Source organism: Bufo bufo, chromosome 6 (genome assembly GCF_905171765.1).
Source record: "Bufo bufo chromosome 6, aBufBuf1.1, whole genome shotgun sequence".
Taxonomy (NCBI): domain Eukaryota; kingdom Metazoa; phylum Chordata; class Amphibia; order Anura; family Bufonidae; genus Bufo; species Bufo bufo.
Genome location: NC_053394.1, coordinates 300,109,340 through 300,136,150, shown reverse-complemented (window position 1 = coordinate 300,136,150; position 26,811 = coordinate 300,109,340). Strand labels below are relative to the sequence as shown.

Below are 26,811 nucleotides of genomic sequence, written 5' to 3'. Positions count from 1 at the left end.
ATAACCCGAACCTTGTACGCCGAACTTGAAAACACAACTTCGCTCAACACTAGTAGTGATCTGTAGAGACAATGGGGGAGATTTATCAAAACTGATGCAAAGGAAAACTGTCTTTTTGTCCATAGCAACCAATCAGATTCCACCTTTTCCAAAGGAGTTCCAAAAATTCATCTTATTGGTTACTATGGGCAACTGAGCCAGTTTTCCTTTACACTAGTGTTGATAAATCTGCAATATGTTAGGTTGTGGTGCAAGTGTTTGCTCGTGGTGGTGTTTGTATCTTTAGATACTAAACCTACACTAGTTATGCTTGGTAACAATATATTACAACAGAGCATAGCTATATAATTTTTGGCGAGACCAGCATTTATACAAATTTTTTATTATATATTTTATATTGTTTTGTATGTTTTTTGTATTTGGCAAGGGCAGAGCTAATATAATATTGAATATGAACTACTGATACATTGTTGTATTAATGAATTATCTATATAATAAATTACATTCGTATATTATTGGTGTTTGCCCAATAATTTCAGATGAGGGGTTTGCCTGCCACAAGTTAAATCCTTGAAATTACTATCTGGCTGTGGGTTATTAGAAGGTAGAGCACCCCAAATCCAGAATCTAAAAAGGGTTGAGCCGCTGAAATTATTTGCATTTTCTGTTCAGGGAAAAATTGATGTTTTCGCCCGCACGTTCAGTCAGTTACCTTCTAGTGTCCTGAGTGTGTCATTACCACTTCTGGTGCTTGGTTTTGATATGATTTTAGTGTACATGACAGAGACGGTTGTGTAGATCTGGAGAGGTTAACCTGGCAGACATTGTGCTGATGCCTATTTTGGTACTTCTATGAATGTTTGTATTGTGGTAGTGTCTAGTTCAAGAAATCACATATTTCCTGCATACATAGAAGCTATAATTTCTCTGTATTTAGAACCCAACTTCTTATGCCCCCCCACCCCCTAACTTTAACTCTTTGGAAATGCCTGGAAATTTGATCCTTAAAACCATTCTAAAAAAAATAGACAAGTGAGTCAAGAGGCGTATAACGTGCAATTGAGCTAAATGCTTTTTTTTCCAAATACCAAGGGTCTGCATCCCCCACACCTCCAAAAGTATTACTGATAGTAAAGATAATATTGCCATCTCTATAATTCAGTATCCTGATACCGTTTTATTTCCAGTGCTTATAACTGTGGTTGGACAGCTACAGTGCGGATATTGAGATATGGCACTAAGTGCTTTTTGCTTTTATGTTTCTCCAGGGTGCCAGACCCTACAGACATGAATGTTTTTGGTATGGTGGAGGCGAGTAATTCTATAACGTAGGCCTCCTGCACACGAATGTATTCGTTTCGTTCCGTGCAGCGGTCCCCAATTTCGTGCGGCCGCCGGGGATGGATCCAGACCCATTCAACTTGAATGGGTCGGCATCTGTCCGTTCTGCAAAAAGATAGAGCAAGTTCTATCTTTTTGCGGGACGGAATTACGGAACGGAACCCCACAGAAGCACTCCGTAGTGCTTCTGTAGTGTTCCGTTCCGTGCTTCCCTTCCGCATCTCTAGATTTGCGGACCCATTCAAGTCAATGGGTCCGCATCCGTGATGCGGAATGCTCGCGGAACGGTGCCTGTGTGTTGCAGATCCGCATATGCGGTCCGCAATACGGCAATGGGACACCTACGTTCGTGTGCAGAAGGCCTAAGGGCTCATTCAGACGGCCGTATGCTGTCCGCAAAAATACTGAATGCTATCCGTTTTTTTGCGGATCCGCAAAAAAACGGATCTGCAAAAAAACGGATAGCATTCAGTATTTTTGCGGACCCATAGACTTCAATGGGGCCATGTCCTGATTTTCACGGACAAGTATAGGACATGTTTCATTTTTTTTGCGGATCCGCAAAAAAACGGATAGCATTCAGTATTTTTGCGGACAGCATACGGCCGTCTGAATGAGCCCTTAGTGTGAGGAGAAGCCAGAAAATGAACACTTTAAATAAGAATTCTTATTTAAAGAGGTTGTCCAGGCTCCTGATATTGGAACGGTTATTAAAGAGATTGTCCAGGCTGCTGTATGTCTATGGGACAGCGGACAGGAAGAGAGAAGGAAGACGGCACGTGCGCCCTGCGCGCTGTCTCCTCATACAGCTGATCAGCGAGGGTGCCGGGTGTCGGACCACCGCCGATCTGATATTGATGACCTATCCTAAGGATAGGTCATCAATAGAAAAAGCCCTGACAACCCCTTTAACAGCCGCTTGGTGAGGTTACGACACCCCACACCCCCACCGATCTGCTGCTCCCTGCAGCTTCTTGCAACAGAACTAGTTCTCGAATGTAGCAGGAACAACAGCTCCATTCAAAGTGTAGTGGCCGTTCTGGGTTACTGCAGGTCATCTCCCATGGAAGTAAATGCAGTAACCGCGACACAGCCATACACTTTGAATGGAGCTGTGCATCCTGTACCATTCAAAGTGCTAGTTCCAGTGCAGGAGGCTGCAGGGAACAGCTGACCGGACCCTCACTGATTGATATTAATTACCTATCCTGAGGATGTTTCAATAATATCAGGAGCCTGGAAAACCCCTTTAATTAACAAATTTTGAGACTTGAACCAAGCTCCAGATGTGTATGAATCTCTTCATGAGACAACTGAGCAGACCACTCTTCTTACTTATAGTTTATTATTGGCCAAGCCCTCCCATTTTGGTGGAATCAGTCATCTATCTAATGTTTATGGGTTCCTCCCGACACTTCCCCCAACAGCGAATTTGGGGTTAAGTAAGGATTGGGCTGTTGGATTCAACATGTCTGATCCTTTTGTTCTTGGAGCGTTAAGCTGCCGCCAGGGGAGTCCGACTTTAACTTACAGCTCTCTCTTTGTTCAGAACACATGCCGCTCAGCCAAGCCAAATGTGTATTGGGGGAATTGGGAGAGATAGCTGCTGGCCTAACCAGCTTGTCCAGCTGACAGGTATCTCACTTGTATTGTCAGCCAAACAGCCAAGATGTGATTATGGACTTGATTCTGGTCATATCTACTTCGAGTATAAGGACTCATTCACACTTCCGGGATGACATCAGTGACAAGATTGTCAATTCTTCATCCGTGAAGATGTCCATGAAGGATTCATGCTTGGTCCGTGTGTACATTTTGTGCCCTCTGTGTGTCCTACGCAGTGTCGGACTGGGGTACCTAGGGACCACCAGTAAAATTTATTTTGGGGGCCCACCGTACGGATACATTCAAATATAATAAATAATCTAACAAGTTTCTTTATATGAACATAAGCTGGTTGAGGTGCTGTACATTGAATATATGTATGTAGTGTACTAAATCTAATGTGTTATGTGCCACTTGTGCAGGGCGTGGGAGACTAGGGGCCTACCTTGCTCAGGGGCCCACCGGGGGATTCCCCTGTACCCCTGTGGTCCAGTCCGAGCCTGGTCCTACGTATTGCACAGACATTGCTCAGCTTTTCAAGAGCATCTCCTGGCAACGATCCAGAAAACATGGATGTCATCCTTGTTGTGTCCGTGTTTTTTCATGGACCCATAGACTATAATGTGCATGAAGGATTCATAAACCTAGTCAAAAATAGGGCATGCTTCTGTGGTGTAACTCCGGACCGTGGTAAATCATGGATTTGGGAATATACACATTAAAATCAGTGTGTGTGTGCTGTCAGGAGAACACAGACGATCTTATTGAATACTGCACCCCCCCCCCCCCCCCCCCGCCAACCACTTTGCTTCTTTGCATGGAGATGTTTCTCTCCGCTGTGACGATCTCCGTGACACACGCCCTCCAGCTGCAGCGTGATCTCACAAAACCTACTAATTCTCGTAAGACCATGCTGCATACTATCTGCCGGCACAGTGCCTCACTCTGACCAGAGTCTGCTTTTGGCCGCGACATCTCACTCCGCTCAGTGAGACGCTGTCCCAGTAGGACAGGGATCAGCAACCTCCGACACTCCAGCTGTGGTGAAACTACGACTCCCAGCATGCACACTTGCTTGGCTGTTCTCAGAACTCCCTTAGAAGTGAACGGAGCATGCTGGGAGTTGTAGTTTCGCAACAACTGGAGTGCCGTAGGTGGCTGACCCCTGCAGTAGGAGATGGTATGCAGCATGGTCTCGCAAGAATTAGTAAGTCTCACGAGATCAGGCTGCAGCTGGAGGATGTGTGTGACGGACGTCGTCACAGCGGAGAGAAACCTCCCCGTGCAAAGAAGCGAGGTAGTGAGCCACACCTCTATGGCTGGTCACTTCAGATTGACATGTGTGGTGCTGGAAGTTTATGGGCACAAGAACGAGGTGAGAGGGGCAGCAACATAGGGTAAAGCATGCCATGCGCAGGGAAGCAGCAGCACAGTGTTTGGTGACAGGTCCTCTTTAACTTATTCTTTGCAGTTTTAATAAATATCCTTCTAGACCTTATAGGATCCATGTAATGCACTTTTTACCTCCTTTATCTTTCGGTCTCAATTCAGGGTCTTAATGTCCTTCTCTTTCGTTCAGTCTCTTTAGGGTACAACCACACAGCGCGGCTATTAACAATGCAGATTGACTAAACAGTGCGGTCTCCATTAGTTAACAAGATCCATCAGTAGCCTATACGGCCGACTGGTACTCAACCACAGAGCGGCTGCGTCGCAACCATGACACGACCGCGTTGTGTGGTTGTACCCTTAGGTTTTCTAAAGTAATGATACTTTTCTTAAATTCCTGTTAGAGTATAAACTGCCTGTCTGTGCACCTCCTTCTCACAGGAGCCTTCTCAAACAGTTGATCGGCGGGGGCCCCTGGTGTCGGACTGCCACCGATCAGATACTGATGGTCTATCTAGAGCAGGCATGGCCAACCTGCAGCTCTCCAGCTGTTGTAAAACTACAACTCCCACCATGCCCTGCTGTAGGCTGATAGCTGTGGACTGTCCGGGCATGATGGGAATTGTAGTTTTGCAACAGCTGGAGAGCCTCAGGTTGGCCATGCCTGATCTAGAGGATAGGTCATCAGTATAAACATCTTGGAGAACCTCTTTAATGCTTTAAGGGTATGGCTACACAGCGACACTGGTCACGAGAAAGCTGTCGCGGCCAGGATATCGCAGTGTAGCGGTTATCCCATAGAAATGAATACGATATTTGCGACTGCGACCCCTTGAATCGCAAAGAATCCAACTTTGCTCTGCATGTGTCATCTGTGTTCTGTCTGTGATTTTCAAAGACCCATAGACTTCAATGGGAGTGTTTGGTCCGCAGCATAGAGCAAAGTAGTCAGTGGAAAAGCAGGGATATGTGAAAAACACATTAAAATCAAAGGATCTGTGTGTCCCTGATTCACTGGTGTGTGGAAGAGTCTGGACAAAATAGCGCAGCACGCTGTGCTCTTTTCTCCTCCTTTTTTTTATTTATGGAATCTGCATTGAGGTTCCTAATGTATCCTTGAACACAGATATGAATGAAGCCTTAATTTGCAAATGTGTTTTTAGTCCTGTTCATGTAAGAAAAAAATCTGGTCATGCTCTAGCACATGCCTTATTACAGAGGTCACCTCCCTTATAAGAACGGATCCGGTTGTATTATCTGTAACATAGCCAAGACGGATCCGTCATGAACTCCATTTAAAGTCAATGGGGGACGGATCCGTTTTCTATTGTGCCAGATTGTGTCAGAGAAAACTGATCCGTCCCCATTGACTTGCATTGTGGGTCATGACGGATCCGTCTTGCTCCACATCCCATGACAGAAAGCAAACCGCAGCATGCCGCTGTTTGCTTTCCGGTATGAGAACAGAACGGAATGCATTTTGGGGCATTCCGTTCTGTTCAGTTAAGTTTTGTCCCCATTGACAATGAATGGGGACAAAACGGAAGCAGGGTTTTTTTCGGCATTGAGACGGATCTCAATATCGGAAAATATTAACACTAGTGTGAAAGTAGCCTTATACCAATGTGCATGACACGCCTTTAATCATTGGCTATAACAATTTTGTGCAACACAGATCTGCCCATGATTAAGAAGCAGGATGGTTGGTACATGGTCATTGCAAAGGCTGCTATCTCAGGTGAAAATAGTGGGACTGGTGTAACAAGGAGAGAAAATATTAAAGATCTGTGGCTTACCCGACACATACACTATATAATATTTGTTGTATTCTTTTTAACGGCTATGTATTACATTTTGAAACTTTGGCTAATAATGGAGGTCAACATGCTCAAAGCTTGTGTACACGGTATCCGTGTTTTTTCACGGATACCCATAGACTCAATGGACGGGCTTGGTCTGGATCATTGACCAAAGTAGTGCATGTTTCTGTTATTTTGTTTTTTACTGAACCACGGTTAGTAAAAAAAAATACTGATGTGTAAACGGACACATTCAGATCAGTGGGTATGTGCGCTGTCCACACGGAAATGCGGACAAGGCCTTAGTTGTGTGCCTATGACATAGACTCCATCATAAAATGAAGGGTGATGGAAGTAAAATTGAGAAACAAGTCATCCTAAAAGAAACCTGGTGGACAGTGATGCTAAATAATTACCCTTTTGATGATCATTTCTTCTCTTTTTCTTGGCTCTACAACTCTCACTTTTCCCCCCAATATCTGCCTTTCATGCCTGATGAATATATAGTCCTGCAAGATAGAAGGGCCGTCTTCTTCCTAATTTCAGAGCAGGGCACTGAAGGTGGACAATCTTCCCCAGAAGGTGCTGTCCTCTCAGCACCATCTGCACATAGAGGCGCTGTTTAAGGCAGTCTGTTTTTGTCAATGGAGTGAGCAGGAAGGTTGATTCAGCGTGGCACATAACTTGGAGCTCCTGGTGCAAAGTATTTAACAGGGACGCCAATCAAATAAATAGTAACAATTCTATGTCTTATGTCGCAGAGGAGTATTAGACCTCCTTCAAGGGAATCTGTCACCCTCGGCAAGCCCTACATGTACAGTATGATACTCCTGCCGCTGACTCCAGTTCGGTAATTTGTATGTTGATGGTCACCCCCATTCCCCTGCTATGTGCCCATCAAACTATCCGAGGAATGCATAGAGAGGACTTCTACCGGACTCCTCTCCATTATGTGCGCATGAACAGTAGTCCTCTCAATGAATTCCATGGCAGGTTTGCAGATGCACAGCAGGGGAATTAGGGTTCGTATCTGAAGTCAGTGGCAGGTGTTCTATACATGTATTACTGTCCTTATTAGGGCTTGCTGAAGGTGGCAGATTCCCTTTAAAGGGATTATGCAGGAAATGATAATGATGACCTATCCTCACATTGGTAGGGGTCCGAGTCCTGGCACCCCCGCTGATCAGCTGTTCCAGGATCTTACTGGAGCTCTGGTGAGCGTGGCGGGATCCCGGCAGCTCAGCAAGCATAACGCTGTGTATGGTATTGCAGCTCAGCCCCATTCACTTTAATAGGGCTGAGCTGCAACTAGGCCATGTGACTGATGTACACATGGCCTAGGAAGAGGCCTCGGCGCACACACGGAGCGCAGGCTGATTGGTGGGGGTGGCAGACCTGAGGACAGGTCATCAATATTATGTCAAGAGTTATTCCTTTAAGCAACAAGTTCCAGGTTTGACTTCAACCTCAACCAACTTCAGATGTTATTAGTTTCTTGTGCCAGTTATGCATCTATCAAATATATGATAAATTAAGAATCAAACCTATACCCTCCATACTTCCTATTCCATTATGTTCTGTGTGAATATGTCCATACAGTGTGCTTCTAGATACCTGTCTGTATATCTTTGCTCTGTCTAATCTTTATTCTTTCTCCATGTTCTTACTATTCTGCATATATCCTGGCTGTTTTTCTCTTAACAGTGCCTCCTCCAATATTTCTGTATTCTCATGACCTGTTAGGCATGTTGTCCAATCAGCAGTACTTCTGCTTTGGAGTTCCCTGACATGGTCAACATTGGCTTTCTATTGCTAAAAAGAATAGACATACACGCTCTACCTCTGATGCCCCTACCTCTGTCAGGATTGAGTTAGTAAGCAGATTAAGGACGTGGATTTGCATGTGATTGAAGTTAGTCGCTGCAGTTCGCCGATTCCCACGCTGAACCATACGGCACCAGGAATCTCCTCGCATACCACTACTGCCTTTCTACAGTGCAAATTCCAGGACAGATTGGATGTACCTTAGAAATCATGCACACAAACGTATTTGTAGTCCGTATCCGTTCCGTTTTTTTTTGCGGCTCATATGCTGAACCATTCACTTCAATGGGGCTGTAAAAAACCTGAAATGACTTTGTGTTCGTTCCATGTCTGTATGTCCGCATGTACGTTCCAAAGAAAAATAAAACATCCTATTATTGTCCTCATTATGGACAAGGATAAGACTGTTCTATTATGGGCAGGCCGTTCTTCAAAATGCGGAACGCACACAGCTGGTATCCGTGTTTGGCTGACCACAAAAACAGTCATGTGCATGAGCCCTTAGAATATGATCATGTTCGTGTGACACTTGTGACAGGGCTGTGCTGCGTGTGAGTACCTCGAGGCCGAAAGGGCCGCAGCGAGCTCTAATTACTCTAACTAGACTGCACTGTTTAGTCGGTCTGTTTCGTTATTGGCCACGTGGTATTGCGGGTGACATGTGGCCATTAACAATACAGACAGACTGGAAACTGCTGTCTCATTAGTTTAATTAGAGCCCGCTGCAGCTTTATCGGCCACGCGGTACTTGAAATATAGCTCGGCCATATCACAAGCGCCACATGATCGCGGTGTGTGGTCCTACCCTTACTCCTAATCCATTGTCCCATTATAATCATACGGGAATGCCTTCTTTGTTATTGGGCTCAAGTATTATTTTTCTTGTTGACTTGGCTGCTTCCGTGGGGTTCTGTGCCTCCGTTCCACACCGTACCCATGTGCTATGCCAGGAGTTAGTAATCTTCTGGGGGGGAACGGGCAGCAGCAGCAATATGCGCTGCTGCTCGTACTCACAGCGCCGCTGTGGTCCCATTGATAAAATGTGTACTCCGTACACTGCTGAGATGATTTAAAACGTACAGGGAATGGTTCGCTTTAGGCCGGATCCACATGGCCGTGTTCCGCGGCCGAGAGCGGTCCGTGGTATGCCGGGCTGGATTCCTGTTCAGAGCAGGAGCGCACGGCTTCATTAGTTGCTATGATGCCATGCGCTTCATGCCGCCGTTGCACTACAGTAATACACTCGATGACGCCGTACGCTCCTGCTCTGAACAGGAATCCAGCCCGGCATATCACGGACCGCTCTCGGTCGCGGAACACGGCCGTGTGCATTCGGCCTTAGGCTGGGAAAAGTGTAGTAAAAATAGGAAATTGATTAATAAAGTATATTAGAGATAGAGGTCAACAGAGGTATGTGATGTGTGCTGTCAATAAGCCCACTGAAGGACTCACCTGGCTGTTCCCCTGCCTGAACTGGCTGCTTAAAGGGAACAATGGGGGTCATTTATTAAGGGACTTGTGACTATTTTTATAAGGCCTCATGTACACGGCCGTTGTTTGGGTCGGCATCCGAGCCGCTGTTTTGGTGGCTCGGATGCAGACCCATTCACTTCAATGGGGCCGCAAAAAATGCGGATCCGTTGTCCGCATCCGTTGCTCCGTTCCGTGGCCCTGCTAAAAAAATATAACATGTCCTACTCTTGTCCGCGCTTTGCGGACAAGAATAGGCATTTATATTAAAGGCTGTCCGTGCGGTTCCGCAAATTGCGGTTCCGCAAATTGCGGAACGCGCACGGACGCCATCCGTGTTTTGCGGATCCGCGATTTGCAGACCGCAAAACACACCACGGTCGTGTGCATAAGGCCTAAGAAACATAGTCGTATTCCCTTTTTTTTAACTGGCCGTGCAACAGTATTTATTCGCACAGCCACTTTCATGCTGTGTTGGCAATTGAGTAGGACAGGGGAAGAGAGAGGGCATGTCGGGGCAGTGCCAGGGCAGTACTCTGGCCCCGGCAAATTTACTTAGATTTACGCCTGGAAACAGGTGTAAATGTTGTTAAATAACTACGCCAGCCAGCGGCTGGTAACTACCAGGCACAAGGATTGCCATATATGCACCTAGTTTATGACGAGGTGCATGCCTTGTCATAAATTATACAAATCTTACGGCAGCGCAAGGGGTAAACTAAGAACGGCGTAAAAAGCCGGCCTTAGTAAATGCACCCCATGATGTGTATAACATAAACTAGCCCTTAAAGTGAAAACATCTTGGGGATCATTTACTAATGCTGGCTTTTTACACCGGTCTTCCCCCCTGCACTGCCGTAAGATTTGGCTAATTTATGACGAGGGGTGCGCCTTGTCATGAATTAGGCGCATCTATGGCAGTCCATGCACCTGGTGTAAAAACTACTCCTGCCCCTGGCTGGAGTAGTTTTTCGCCAACATTAACGCCTGTTTCCACATATAAATGCTGGTAAATTTGCCGGGCCAGCAAAACCGGGCGTGCTATAATATTTAGTCAAAAAAGGGACTTTAAAAAAGTCGCAAGTCCCTTGATAAATTACTCCCCTGGTGTACAGTAGAAGAATTTGTTCTTTGTGAAACCCATATTCATGAGAACGTAGATGAATGCTACATTTCTATTCTCTCATAGGAGTCATAGGCAAGTCATTCTCTTGTGTATTCCTTGCTGAATGTGTATGGTCACGTTTAGTTGAGGGCATATGCCGATACGTGTTGTGGCACATCTGTTTTATGTTAAAACATCAGTTGGTCCATTTATCATTGGTACATAGCTCATCAACGCCCTTTACAAAAATGGTTGCTGTATAGCATGCACCCCAGAAGACTAGCTCTCTTGAACTGCATGGAAATCCCCCCTAGAGACAGGCTCTCTGATGTTTGTGTATAGGATTTTGTAGACGCCCAGATTAACTTAGTTAGCTTTCACACTGAAATCAATGAGCATGTGGCTTTCTAGGTCATTACATCAGCCATCATTAGCCTACATCTTCAGAAAAGAAAATCCTAAATTGTAATTCCTAAAAAGTGGGGGTTTGAAAAGATATTCTCTGAAGGTCATATTCCAGCAGGATTTCTCCAGGAAATTTCTATATTTGCTATTCCCCTTTTTTATATATATCCAGTCTTCAATCCTCTCTTTCCAATTTCCCAATGTCTTTGCATGTTTCTGTTCTCCTTTCAACATGTCTTCCAGGACCAATGTCATTCTTTCTCATTTTGTTATATATCTCATAAGCTTTCCTTACTCCAAATGTGCCCCCCAATTCTTTACGGTTCTAGCTGTTCTGCGCCCACCAGCCAGCTCCTTAACCACATCATTCTCTACCATTATAACATACATTCCTTCAGTACCATATGTTCACCCTCTTTTTGCTTATCCTGTGTATATACGTACCATTCATATGCTGTAGTGTAATTATTATCTGGGCAGAACTGACTTCGATTCCTAACCAAGGTCAACATCTGCATGGAGTTTGTATGTTCTCCCCGTGGGTTTCCTCCGGGTACTCCAGTATTCTCCCACTCTCCAAACACATACTGATGGGGAATTTAGATTGTGAGCCCCACCGAGGACAGCGAGTGATATGTCTGCAAATGCGCTGCAGAATATGCTGGTGCTATGTAAACTAGAGAAATTAATAAATTCATATGCACGCACGCTTGTCTATCTGTATCCGTCTATCTTGCACACAGCGGTGAGTTGTAGACTTGCTTCATTTTAATGCAGCAAACACAAAGCAGCTGTTGATTCCAAGAAGTCTCCATAATGAACCACGTGGAAGTCGGAGCTGGAAGGTAAGGCTCCTACTGGTAACCCTTTCTAATCCGCAGAATATTGGCACAGCCCTCTCGGCCTTATCCAGTCGTTCCCATGTTCTGCGGCAATGCCAGGGTTAACCCCCACTCTGCCAGCTCTGCAGCTGCTTCATATCCCGCACATACTAATGTATTTATCAATAGTGCAGAAAGCAAGAGAGGGGAGGGGTGTGTCCTGCGGCTCTGTTACTGTGGGGGAGCAGGGAGGAGAGTAAGGGGAACAGTGCCATATATCTTAGCCTTTCTGGCTCGCTTTCACACTCCATCAATATGGATGTCTCTTTTTCTCCCATTATCTCTGGTACCATCACTCTTGTTCAGTAATCCAGTCCAGTCTCTCCTCCTTTTTTCCCCACATTTTTCTTTGTTCTCACGCCACTTCCTTTTTTCTCTTCCCAGCTTCTCCATCTATTTTCGGTAGTTTCTAGCTGCTTTTTTTTCCCTTTTTGCTCCTGTTCTACTCTCTTATCCTCTTGTTTCTTCCCCTGTCTACCTGTCTTTGTTTCCTCCTTTCATGACATCCTCATCATTCTTATTTCTCTACTGCATATGGCTTCAACTTCTTTTCCATTTCATCCATATTCCCTCCCTGCCATCTCTGGTTCTTCGAGACCTTCTGTCTCCCTCACTTATTGTGGCAATTTCTCTCATCTTTTACTTTCCATCTCCACCTTCTCGTTTCTCACCTTGCTTTTTTGTTACTCTGCACTATCTCACATGTCTTCTCATTTACGTTCTGTATCATCCCCACCCCTTCATGCTAAGTTTTCCCGCACCTTCTGGGTTATATTATAGACAGACATTACTGTAAACCGGATTGACGCTTACAGGATCTGTGGATCCCCAGCTGTCTCATTCCTTCGAGTCTATCTCTTTTATTTCCGCCTTCATTCTCTGCTATGTTCTCCCTCTTCTTTTTATCATCATCACCAACATCATCATTATTAGGTTAATAAAGTTAATTTAAGTTGCCTTCATAATTCCCTCCTTTCCTTATCTAGACCTAGTTCTTCTGTCTTACACCTCTTCCCTCCGTGCTGTCTCTAGAGCTCCTCTCCACCCCGCCATCCTATGTTTTCCCTCTTCAACCATCTTTTCCATCTCAGACTATATTAGCGGTAGTTACACAGTCCGTGGTAATGTCTGTGTAAACACACACCGCGCAGCTGCCAGCCTCAAGGCTCAATATGCTTCCAGAGACCAAGTGTCACATTTCCGATATAAAACTAGTGCCAGCCTTACCCCCACATGCTGATGCACTGTTACTTGCATCAAGAGCAGTGACGTTGGCATCTGTCCACCAGTATGAAACACTGCACCATTGCCTTCATACATTGCACATTCAGTGGTATGCTCCCCCAGTACACAGCAATACGTCAGCACATCACGAGATGTTCATTGCCCCACCATCCGTAGTTCATGGCACAGAGATATGTGGCCATCGGATACAAAGGACACCCATACATATATTCCAACACACTACACATACTGTTACACTTACACATATTTTAGTAGCAAATGAAGAAGACCTCCCACAATATAGAACAACACATATCACCACATGGGAGCACCCCCCAATATACAAGACGCTAGTACACGTACTCATAGCAGAGAAAGGAGGGTCCCCCAGTATACAGTACACCATTGCACACCGCCACACCACCAAAATGTACAATGCATTCTTCTAACTATGTATAGCTTTTATATAACCCTTCCCTAATATATGGCAAGGCATTATTACTGGTATTCTTAGAAGAGGAGTGCCCACACGCCAGTATATGATGAAACAAGAGGCATCACCAGTCTCACATTCTATACACCTGTGATGGCTAACCTTCTGCACTCCAGCTATGGTAAAACTACAAATCCCAACACGTGCTTGGCTGTTCTCAAAACTCCATAGAAATGAATGGACCCTGGGAGTCGTAGTTTCACCACAGCTGGAGTGTCGGAGGTTAGCCATCACTATACACCATCACAATTGACTAGATCTGCTTCACTGTAGAACCAGTTGCACTCCAAATCTTTATAGTTCTCTGCCTCTCCCAATCCTCAGCTTTACAGAATAGCAGAATAAGCCTCCTTAGTAACTTCATGGATCAGACAGATGTAGTGTTAGCCTCCCCTTCATACGCATATGTGTATTTATAGCTCAGAGAGAAGTGTTGTCTCCCATACCACTCACTGATGCACCAGTGTGCGCTCACCGCTCCGACAGGAGTCCTGCCAGCCAACATCTCATACCCCACTGCACCCATTCTTCTGTTAGTCTGCTAGATACGTAGATGAGTAGCTTAAAGCCAACTTCATACCAAAATATAGCTGTACATATATTGACATCAAAGACATAGCATTTGTTTACAACCCAGACAGACGCTATGCTGATCTCGCCCTCTTATTACAGCACGTAATTTACTGGTGCTAGGCTGTCTCACACTAGCTTGGCACCTATACATATAAAGTGCAGCAGAACGAGTCCCTATCTTATGCTAAAATAACATTTATCTACCTGCTAATAGATTAGAGCATTCCCCTATGTTAATGTAGATCCATAAAGGCAATGATCTCCCTCCCCTTTTGACCTGGCTAGAAGCGTTTGTATTGCTACCCTCCAACTTCTGCAGATAGGACAGATACATCCTCCCCCACAATCCCACAGTGAGGTACATGGAGAGGTAATCTTGTGATTAATGCCATGCCTGTGGGATTAGCGTGTTTTTCTTCTAGGTAATGATAGGACTATGCATTTACTGAATTGCATGTTCTTATTCATGTATGTCCACCGATGAAAAGTGTACATAAGTGGTCGCCAGTGTGGCATAGCCAACGCTGTCCATGATAATGAGGAATTAGTGCAGGAAAGAAGATAGGGACAGCAGCTGCAGTCCTAAATCCAGCTGACCCCTTCTTGTCCTACAGGAGGTTACTATTGCTGTTGTATTTTCTGTCAGTATGCTTCGGTTGCAACACCTTGTGTCTACTTGACCACCATCTTTATTTTGTCTTAGGGATAGCCAGTTAGAATACTTTAGGTATCAATTTGACCATGACGACGACCGAGGCAGAACATTTATGGACATTAGACATTTTATGGAAAGTATACACATTTAAAACAGTTACCCTCCATTAACAAACTACTACATGAATTGACTATATGACAACTTTCAGTCTATGTACTGTAGAGTTTGAGGATTGGGCTATGGCGCCCATAAGAAGTCATAAAGAGGGGCATGTGACACCTGGAGAAAGTGACAGGATGGAAGAGAAAATGGCTTTGGCCGAGTGGTTGCCAACTACTGATTTCAGGGGTGTTGGTAGGCCATTAAGGCAGGGTCTTCTTCAGTTCCTAATCTTTAAATATGTTTGCAGATCCCTTTGTGCATAGATTTTTTTTTTTTTTAGCTAACCTGAGCTGAGCACCCAAGACCTGTGGTATTCTCCATCTGTCATGCCATGGACCAGAATACTATTCTGTTCCTCTTCCACAAATCAAGTTTTATCCCTGTTTTACTGGTACTTTACTTACACAAAATAAAGTATTAAATGTCCTGTGCGCCTCCACCTTCTGCTGCTTCATTGTGGGTTCATCAAGAGGGGCCTCCTTCCCTATCTGCTCATTTTCTTCCTCCCTTTCTCCCGGGACTCTCATTGATCCCTTAATGTCCTGCAGTTCAGACTGCAGCAATGAGTTATAGGCTTTAATGCACTTTGCTTTGCCTGTCTGAACAGGGAGCTTACATTGAACCTTAACCCTTACATTACTTCCAAAATTCTTACCGTTATTAAGGATAAACTAAAGCTTTTGCTCATTTTGTAAGATTTGCAAAAACAAGTAATAAGTGTTTAGCTTGACCTCATGCTTTAAGTTGCATGGAGTTGTAAAAGGTCACACAATTGTATATTAAATCTAGAACAAAAAGGAAGAACCTTCCTCTTATTTTGTTATAGAGAAGATGGTCATGGTGAGGGGAGAGAGGATCTGAGAACTACAAGATGTTGTTGTGTCACCCAAATGTGTCCAAAGAGAACTATAAAATGTCCTTGTATATGACCATCGTAAATGGAGAACTCTGAGGGACATAATCAGTTTGACTGTCAGTAGACCCAGTAGTGCATAAATTATGTGATTTATTTATATTTTATAAAAAGGTGGTGCAAATGAAAAGTGAAGTGGTTCTGTCCATAGCTAACAGTCAGGTGGCAGGTTTTACATTGACAGAGACCTCTTAGATTTTAGACATATTGGTTGCTTTCAGCAAAGATGCTGTTTTCTCCGTCGCACAGTGTTTGCCGACAACTGAGAATGTGCATTGTGGTATCAGTTATTACATGATTAGTCTTAATGATCAGACCCGTCATTATCTCATCTTCCTTCCAGTCTGATCATGTTGATAACTGCAGTGATGACATGTGCACAGATTTAAAGGGAACTCCCATTATAGGGAATAGCCGTGCTTTCTTTTGGCAGGAAGGAAGACGATTTATTAGGATATTTCTCAGATAGAGCCATTTATCGCTCTTTGTGAGACTAGCCTTCTTCTGTTACTATTGCACATTGTTCGTATCTAATTACATGGGTAAAAGCTGAATATTTTATCTTTAGCCACTTTAATTTGCAATTTTAGTTTCGTTTTTTTGGGGGGAGGAATTGTGTTCAGCTATTGTTTCAGTTAAAGTGTCAGATACTATTTCAGAACACGATGGATATCTTTTTCCCGAGTAATTGCTCCAATGACAGCTGTTTGAGCCTCCTTGTTGTGTGGTGCTAGCTTTTTTCTAGATGGTTACAAAATCACATGGGACATGGGAATAGAATAATTTCAGAAATAACTTTGGTATAATAATCTGCATAATGTGGTTTCCTGTACCACAGCTGTCTTCATGTGGGGAGCATATGCAGGCAGGCGGTACTACAAGGAGTGGGGTATTCACTTAGACTATTTTCACACTCGCGTTTTGGCTTTCCGTTTGTGAGATCCGTTCAGGGCTCTCACAAGCGGTCCAAAACGGATCAGTTTTGTCCTAATGCATTCTGAATAGAAAAGGATCCGCTCAGAATGCATCAGTTTGCCTCCGTTCAGTCTCCATTCCGCTCTGGAGGCGGACACCATAACGCTGCCTGCCTGACGAAGCGGTGCCAAACTGATCCGTCCTGGCACACAATGTAAGTCAATGGGGACGGATCCGTTTTCTCTGACACAATCTGGCACAATAGAAAACTGATCCGTCCCCCATTGAATTTCAGTGGTGTTCAAGTCATGCCTATATAAGACATAATACAACCGGATCCGTTCATGACGGATGCATGAGGTTGTATTTTTGTAACGGAAGCGTTTTTGGAGATCCATGACGGATCCGCAAAAAACGCTAGTGTGAAAGTGGTCCTAGCTTGCTTAAGTATTAAGCTGTACTTGGAGGGGTTTTGTCACTTGATAAGTCATATATTATGTTGAAGAATAGCTGGTAGCGTTCTTTATCATTTATAATTTATAGGGGAGATTTATCATACCCACTACACCAGAATTGTGGCGCCAAAAAAAGTTACAAATTTTGACACAAGCCCCGTTTCTGCACACTCCATAATTTGGTGTAGCACATAAACCTGTTGCAGCGCACCTAAATTGGTGCATCTCACATGCTACCACACACTAGATCAAGACTGCCACTTAGTTGTGCCATTCTTGATGAATATCCCCCTATGTCTTTTTTTTATTTTGTCAAGAACACGTAACATTGGGATTCTGGTATTTGGCTACAAGAATAGTGCTGGAGACTGGCATCAAATTTGCCTTCAAAGTTATTGGAAATCCTAAAGGACCCTATTAATGAAAGTATGAACTGAGCGGTAGCAGTTCCAGAAGGCCACAATAGATTGCAGCCAGGAAGACCACAAAGTTTTAAATGTTCCCTACTTGGGAAGGCTCTGTAGTTAACTTTGTCCTGAACCTCCATGTTCATAAATAGAATACGAGTACTGCAAATATTACTTAAATCTGACACAGATCAGTAAAAGAAAGAGCAAGGGGTCTTACACAGCATAGCAAATGTGGCCGTATTGCCCATTCCGCAACACCCAGATGTGACAACCTTCTGCTACTTAGATTAGTGTACAGTCCTATAATGATCTGAGTTGGGTTCATTAGAACCGTGGCAGGCCCGTGGCCATCTTACAAGTGGCAAAATAGCTGCATTATGGCCACTTTAAGCTAGCATTGGAGCCAAAGATTCTCTCCTGGTTTAAGGAAACACTTGAGGAAAGGGGCATGCACAATAAATGAGAAAGAAATAGAGATAAAGAAATGTTGAAATGCATAATAGTACATGTAGCGGGATACATATGAATTTGCCATGTAATAATGGCTACTGCAATATTGTCCATAGTGCCGCATCTGCTTTGTACCGCCTTGTATGGAATTTGTTTTTCTACATTTCCACTTATCGGTAACCTCATAAGTGCTGTCAGCTCCGTCTTTGCTGAGCATAGTTTTTCATCCATTTTCCTCCTGTTTACCCTGTGCTATCTTTTCTCTTCACATCTCTTCGGCATTACTCATACTTCTCATTTTGATCCCCTTTCTTGAACGTCTCGCCATACATCGCAGTTTCTTGATACAGGGTTACGTTTCTATGCTCGTTCCTCATTTTCAGCCACTTATCACCTGTGTTCTGACTCACACTTACAGGACAAAACAAGGCAGTAACCATAGATACAGCTGGGAGAGCTCTGTGGGGGAGTATGAAAGGACCCATCTGGGGCTCGGGTACTCTTATTAATATAACTGTACCCTCCCTGAAAATACTTGTTCCTCTGCCATACTTTTGTTAAAGGAATTCTTATTACATGAAGTATGTACATTTAGTAAATCTTGCTGCTGGCATAGTTTGCCCCTTATGTTGTATGTAGGCTCCTTTCTTATCTTCCTAGGTCTCATACGTAATGACAATAGAATCAGTCAATAAAGGGTTTCTTATAGAGGTAGTAATTTACCGTATCATTTTCTTGATCATGTAATACTGATGGCATTCATTACCCTGCAATATCTTGTCCTTGTACCCCAGCAACAGAACGTGGAGGAAAGTCTGGAGAACCTATTCTTTGATTGAGTTCTCGTTTCCTTATAGACAGATTCTGAGGAGCACAGTGTGTGTTCTTGTTTGTCCATCATGGTGCTCATTGTTCTTATTCATCTCCTTTCTTTGTCTTTCTCAAGATTCTTGCCTTGACCTTTCTGCTTTGTGAACAACAGTCTGCTTTATCTTTTTCTCTTTGTACAATGATATTCGTACTCTATAGTCCACATATTATGTGTTTCCCCAAGCAAGGTGAATGCCATAATCCATGTCATCTCCACCTTGGCCTTGTCATTCAGTGTTCAGTCAAATTGCTCTTCTCTTTCTTTTTTGTGCTGTGAAATATTGTCTGGAAAATCTTTACATTACTTCAGTCTGCAAATGATCTCATTCACAGCTAGGCAAATCTCAGAACCTTGGTTTGTTTTATATTAGTGCCAGACCAACTATAGTGCCCTCTTAAGGTGGCTGATACACCCTTTGCCACCCTGATCTGGTTGATAAGATTACTTAAAATGTTCAAATCTCACACATGGATTTAAAGGATTAGAGACATACAGAATGCTTCTTAACACCAATCTAAAACACTAGATGCATAGATGCCCGTGATGAGAACATAGTCCTGCCACTTTACAAATCACTAGTCAGACTACACATGGAGTACTGTGTACAGTTCTGGGCTCCTGTGAACAAGACAGACATAGCAGAGCTGGAGAGGGTTCAGAGGAGGGCAACTAAAGTAATAACTGGAATGGGTGGACTACAGTACCCTGAAAGATTATCCAAATTAGGGTTATTCACTTTAGAAAAAAGACGACTGAGGGAGATCTAATTACTATGTATAAATATATCAGGGGACAGTACAGAGATCTCTCCCATCATCTATGTATCCCCAGGACTGTGACTGTGACGAGGGGACATCCTCTACATCTGGAGGAAAGAAGGTTTGTACACAAACATAGAAAAGGGTTCTTTACGGTAAGAGCAGTGAGACTATGGAACTCTCTGCCTGAGGAGGTGGTGATGGTGAGTACAATAAAGGAATTCAAGACGGTCCTGGATGTATTTCTGGAGTGTAATAATATTACAGGCTATAGCTACTAGAGAGGGGTCATTTATCCAGGGAGTTATTCTGATTGCCTGATTGTAGTCGGGAAGGAATTTTTTTTCTCCTTAAGTGGGGAAAATTGGCTTCTACCTGACAGGGTTTATTTTTTTATTATTTTTTTTGTCTTCCTCTGGATCAACTTGCAGGATAACAGGCCGAACTGGATGGACAAATGTCTTTTTTCGGCCTTATGTACTATGTTACTACGATTATCATTAATGGACAAGTAAAAAAAAAGGTCAAATTAGCTCCTAGACTGGTCTGTCTGATCCCTTAAAGAGGTTTTCCGGTTTGCATCAGCATCATTTAAAATAATCATTTATGAAGATAACTGTAATTTTTTAATGTATTTTATTTACCTTTATTGCTCCTATCTTCTGTTCTGGGCTGTGACCATGTCCATGCAGCTCTTTCTTATTTCCTGTGACATTATGACCGTGGGTTGAAGCAGCAACGGAGCAGTGATAGAGGAGGGTCTATGTAACTAGCTGGTAGGGAGGAGCAATAAACTAGCTGGGCATTGGTAGGGGCGATGCTGGAGCAGTGGCAGAGGAAGGAGAAGTGCATCATGGGTTTGGTTGAATATAGGAACAGGAAGTACTACATACAGGGCGGAAGCAAATCAGAGGGTTTTGTTTACATGGTGAAAATGGGTCAGGAGAGTCCAAGTTGGAAAAAAAGCATGGGGAAGACGTACATGAGGTAATGAGGTAAGCAACTACATGAGCATATCTGTTAAAAACCATAGTAATACCAGAAATCACCTTTAAGGATGCAGATTTGTGTCTACCTATTTTTTTTTTCTACCTGGTATCCAACTTAAATCAGTATTCTGGTTATATTAAGTTTTCCTCTATCCCACAGAAATGAATGGACCGGTTGTGCGCATGCACAACTGGCTGATCCATTCATTTTGGGGGCTTCACAGGATACGGTGCCACTGGGGGATAGTGGAGCCGATGGCACTGGGGGGAACTGAAGCACTTGGGCTGATCACACAGGGGGGGAACGAAGGGTGTTGGGGACTGATGGCAGGGGGTCTGATGAGTTTTTATAAAGGAAAACAGTCTATTAATTCATTTTTTCTTATTAGAATACTCGATTAATCGTAATAAATAATCGATAGAATACTCGATTTTTAAAATAATCGTTTACTGCAGCCCTAGGTCATTTAGCCAATCAGCATTATTGAGAGTGTTTTTTCAACAGTGATGATGGGCTGAAAGAAGCAGACAGATGAATCCCTGATTACAGTGCTTCTCGCGATGGCAATTATTTTAGGTAATTGATACGTATTACAACCCCGAAACCTTCTGGCTTTGAGACTTTACACCTTATATGTGCCCTTGTTCAAAGTCTTCTCAGACTAGAGAGCCCCAAAACTCAGTGATAACATCAGTTTTATCCTCCATAAAGGGACCGGCCCAAAAGCCTTGTGCCAAGACTGCCTAATGTCCGAGCTTTTAGTTCTATGGCTACCACACATGGGGGATTATTTTCTCAGACTCAGGGTTTATGGGCTGCTTTAGAAGAAACCTTTTCATTAAACGACTAATTGTCCTTCATTAAGAACTTGCATGTCTGCCAGCCAGGCATCCTTGGCACAAATGACAGTAAATTTGGCAGCAAAAACACAATGAATTCCCATCCATCTAGAAAGATGTTGTTGATACTTTTGAAAGCTAATTCAATGAGGGTAAAAATAGAAAAAAAACTGAGGCTACAAATTGGTTTGCTGCTATTTACCATTGCCTGTTCCTGATTCTTAGGCCCCCTGCACACGAACGTGTGCTTCCCGTTGCCATATTACGGACCGCATTTGTGGATCCGCAATATACGGGTGCCGTTCCGTGGGCATTCCGCATCACGGATGCGGACCCATTCACTTGAATGGGTCCGCAAATCCGGAGATGCGGAATGGTGCGAAACGGAAGCATGGAACGGAACCCTACGGAAACCCTCCGTTCCGCAAAAAGATAGAACATGTCCTATCTTTTTGCAGAACGGCCGGATCGCGGACCCATTCAAGTGACTGTGTTCGTGTGCAAGGGGGCCTTACTGTCAGGCTTGTATAGGCTACAGGGAGCACATGGAGGAGGTGATGGGAGAACTGATGTTATTGCATTATTCTTTTTGTTTTCTCTTTTTTTTTTTTCCTTTTAAAGAGTTTTAACAAATAATGCTAAACTGAAAAAATGACATTAATGCCTCATTTCCACACAGTCAGTGTTCGGTCAGTGATTTCCATCAGTGATTTTGAGCCAAAACCAGGTGCGTTTCTAAACACAAAACGAATACAGATCTTTCCCTTAGACCAGGCATCCTCAAACTGCGGCCCTCCAGCTGTTGCAAAACTACAACTCCCAGAATGCCCGAATAGCCTACAGGTATCAGCCTACAGCAGGGCATTGTGGGAGTTGTAGTTTTACAACAGCTGGAGGGCCGCAGTTTGAGGATGCCTGCCTTAGACCTTATGTCTGTGGAGGCAACAATCCTGGTTTTGGCTCACAATCGCTGATGGAAATCACTGACCAAAACGTGTGCATAAGGCTTAAATCTACAAGTGAATGACGAAAAAATAAACCGTTTTTTAGTTCTCAAAGAGAACTACACGAGGATGGGGTGCAGCGTTTAGCTTTCCAGGTCTCACTAGACAAAGAGGATAAAAACTGACTATAAGCATAAGATAGCAGGCCAGATCAGCCTTTATGACCATTAAAAGGGCTTGTCTCACTTTAGTAACTGGCATTTATCATGTAGAGAAAGTTAATACCAGGCAGTTACTAATCTATTGTGATTGTCCATATTGCCTGCTTTACTGGCTGGATTCATTTTTCCATCACATTATACACTGCTCAACTTCAGAGGTGGTGGCCTCCGCTGCCACCCAGCAGTAGTGTCTGTTCTTGCACACTATGAAAAAAGGTGCTGGCCTTTCTGGTGGCTGGGTCTGGCTGGGTCTGGTGCCAATCTTTCTAGATTGGCACTTTTTCCTCTAGTGTGCAAACAAGGCCACCGCTGCTGGATTTCAGGGTGATCGTAACCTCTGGATCCGAGCAGTGTATAATGCGATGGAAAAATGTATCAAGTCAGCAAAGGAGGCAATATGGACAATCCCAATACATTAGTAAGTGCCTTGCATTAACTGTGTCTACATGATAAATACCATTTGCCCAAGTAAGTCAACCCCTTTAACATTTGTGTTCATCTAAAGGAGGATAAGCGGTTTCTCATCATCTCAGGAATCACTTTCAGATGAAAAATAACGCTGGGCATGATATCACCCTTAGAGGTCACGCACAAATCCAATCTGCACTTTTTGCAGATTGGATGCAGACCTATTAACTTCAATGGAAAAGCTGAGAACAACATACCGTGTGCTCTCCGTATGTCCGTTCTGCGGGCCTGCAAAAAAAAAAAAAAAACTAGAACTTGTCCTATTCTTGTCTGTTTTGTGAACAAGGATCGGACAGTTCTACAGAGTGCAGGATGTTCCGTTCCGCAAGTAACGGCCGTGTGCATGTCCCCTCAGTGATCAAGTGTTAGTTAGTACGATGTACAGTGCTCAATTGCTTCAATAGCGCTCCTTTGTTTGCTATACCTGGTTTGGCTGCGGTACCGCAGCAGAACCTCAATAACTGCTGCACTTAATAAGTATATTAAATGTAATTCAAATGATACCGCGCTCTAAGGGAAGGGGATAATCGTAAGTGCCCCTGTTACACTATGAGTCCTCAGCAATGCTACTAGTTTTTATTATTTTACCTTATGGTTGGCGCTGCTCTGTTGAGGTAGGTCCCTTCCTGTATCGGGTCCGGGGTCCCACACTGTAACGGGTTACCTTCTTTGATGTACAGCTTACGCCCCGGCCGGTGGCGTGATGCTGTAAAGATAGAAATTAGCAGTTTGCGCTCTCACGGAGCGACTAGTGACGTCACTCCTGCAGCAATGGGTTGCTACAGGTGCCAAAAAGCCACCAACGCATTTCGGACAGACTCTGTCCTTCCTCAGGGAGTGTTACAAGGCTCTTCTAGTGCTTCCTATTTATGCACTCGCTTTCAGATGTTAATGCTTAACCCCTAATTCTCCATTTTGCAGTGGTTTACAGTGTTCCTCGACATGAGCAGCCTTACTCAAATGCAAAGAGTTCTATCTCGGCGTTCAGACCATTTGGTATTAAGGAATCCTTATTGAATATCCACTTTGTTTCAACCTTGGACATTTCTTTAATAAAGTCACCACCCCTTTTATTCTTCTTCACTATCTCTACCCCGCCAAACTTGAGCCGGCAAACTTCCCTCCGTGCCTTTCTCTATAGTGGCGTGACAGCGGGTGTCCCTCATATTTTCTCTGTATATTATATACATGTTTCCTATTCTTTTTTTCAGTTGTCTTTTTGTAGGGCCGACATAGATTTTGTTGCAGGGGCAGGTTATTGTGTATATTATTCCACTGCTGTTGCATGTTATTAATTGTTTAATGTTCTGTTTATATGAGCCTTCAGTGTTCTCCATTCGTATTTTAATGTGATTTTTTACATCCCATGCATTTTAAGTGATTGCCCTTCTTTTTTCATATACCCCAGCCCCCTTCTGTTACTTGTTGCTGTGCACCTATTTGTGGATGCAATCAGATTACCTATATTTCTAGCCTTGCAGAATACAAATTTTGGCTCTGCAGGGATAAGTTCACCAAATATTTTGTCCTCTTTAAGGGTATCCCAATGTTTTTTAATAATTTTCTCTAAAATATGATGTCTGGCTATTGTAGGGTATAATTAATGGGGGGATTGATACTTCTTCCTATACTGATCCTGTTTTTCTTGTCTCTCGTTCTTCTAGTAGAGTTAGTCTATTCAGTTGGCCTATTTCCATTCTTTGCTACGTTAATTTCCCTCTATCCTTTATGTTCAAATTACTTTTGCATGCATTCTGCCTCCCTTTCGTATTTTTTTTCTGTACAATTTCTTTTAATCCGTAAAAACTGGCTCCTTGGAACATTCTCTATCCAACGCGGTAAGTGGCAGCTCTCAATAACAATAAAACTGTTTGCATCAGTAGGCTTATTGAATGTTTTAGTGCAGATTCTGTCCCCTTCCGTACACCGTACATTGTTAAATCTAAAAAATCTACTTCTTCCCTACTATAAGTTGTCATGAATTCTAGATAAAATTAGTTTTTATTAATATCTTAAAAAAATTCCTGTAAACTACTTTCCCCCCCTTCCCATATAAAAACTATATCATCTATAAAACGCCACCAGAGGACGAGGCCCGCCCGGAGCTCGCCGTTGGGGTGGATATAGTGATGCTCCCACCAACCAACGTATAGATTAGCGAACCCCGGTGCGAACCTCGTCCCCATCGCGGTCCCCCGCGTCTGGAGGTAAAACTTATTAGTGTACGTAAAATAGTTTTTTGTTAATACACTCCCCTAAATAATTTATTTGCGTTTCTGGCATTTCCCCTTTGCTTTGAAAAGAATATTTAACTGCATCACAACTTTTTTATTTTTGATCACAGTATAGAGTGTATTGACATCCAATGTGCCAATTATGTAGTCCTCTTTCCATTTAGCTTTATTCAACGTTTGTAATGTATGTTTTGTATCCTTCAGATACAGTACAAACCAAAAGTTTGGACACACCTTCTCATTCAAAGAGTTTTCTTTATTTTCATGACTATGAAAATTGTAGATTCACACTGAAGTCATCAAAACTATGAATTAACACATGTGGAATTATATACATTACAAACAAGTGTGAAACAACTGAAAATATGTCATATTCTAGGTTCTTCAAAGTAGCCACCTTTTTGCTTTGATTACTGCTTTGCACACTCTTGGCATTCTCTTGATGAGCTTCGAGAGGTAGTCCCCTGAAATGGTTTTCACTTCACAGGTGTGCCCTGTCAGGTTTAATAAGTGGGATTTCTTGCCTTATAAATGGGGTTGGGACCATCAGTTGCGTTGAAGAGAAGTCAGGTGGATACACAGCTGATAGTCCTACTGAATAGACTGTTAGAATTTGTATTATGACAAGAAAAAAGCAGCTAAGTAAAGAAAAACGAGTGGCCATCATTACTTTAAGAAATGAAGGTCAGTCAGTCAGCCGAAAAATTGGGAAAACTTTGAAAGTAAGGGCTATTTGACCATGAAGGAGAGTGATGGGGTGCTGCGCCAGATGACCTGGCCTCCACAGTCACCGGACCTGAACCCAATCGAGATGGTTTGGGGTGAGCTGGACCGCAGAGTGAAGGCAAAAGGGCCAACAAGTGCTAAGCATCTCTGGGAACTCCTTCAAGACTGTTGGAAGACCATTTCAGGGGACTACCTCTTGAAGCTCATCAAGAGAATGCCAAGAGTGTGCAAAGCAGTAATCAAAGCAAAAGGTGGCTTCTTTGAAGAACCTAGAATATGACATATTTTCAGTTGTTTCACACTTGTTTGTTATGTAAATAATTCCACATGTGTTAATTTATAGTTCTGATGCCTTCATAGTCATGAAAATAAAGAAAACTCTTTGAATGAGAAGGTGTGTCCAAACTTTTGGTCTGTACTGTATGTGGGGAGTGTCTGTGCATATGGCTGTAACTGTTGGTCGATATATCTGGACAGGGAACTGGTTAGACAGTCTATACCTGACACGATAGGTCTCCCCGCTGGGTTTCCTGGGTTTTTGTGTATTTTGGGATAATGGTAGAATACTGCGATCTTGGGGCGTTCTATATTTATGAATGTTGCTTCTTTTTTATGCAGAATTCCTTGGTGTCACTCTCTACCGCTTTGGATCAGGGTTTTCAGCTGTTTTTTAAAACGTTCTGTTGGATCA

The 26,811-nt window shown here is 43.4% G+C and overlaps 1 protein-coding gene across 3 annotated transcripts in view; it reads left to right on the top strand.

Moving 5' to 3' along the window:
• THRA (thyroid hormone receptor alpha) overlaps positions 1–26,811 on the top strand; it is a 157,708-nt gene that overhangs the window by 58,514 nt on the left and 72,383 nt on the right. The window contains exon 1 of one of the 3 annotated variants that reach the window (XM_040434586.1): positions 4,249–4,321. The exons of the other annotated variants lie outside the window; for them this stretch is intronic. The gene's annotated coding sequence lies outside the window, so the exon portion shown is untranslated. Of the gene's footprint in view, positions 1–4,248; positions 4,322–26,811 lie in introns of those variants that run through there. 3 annotated transcript variants of the gene reach the window in all.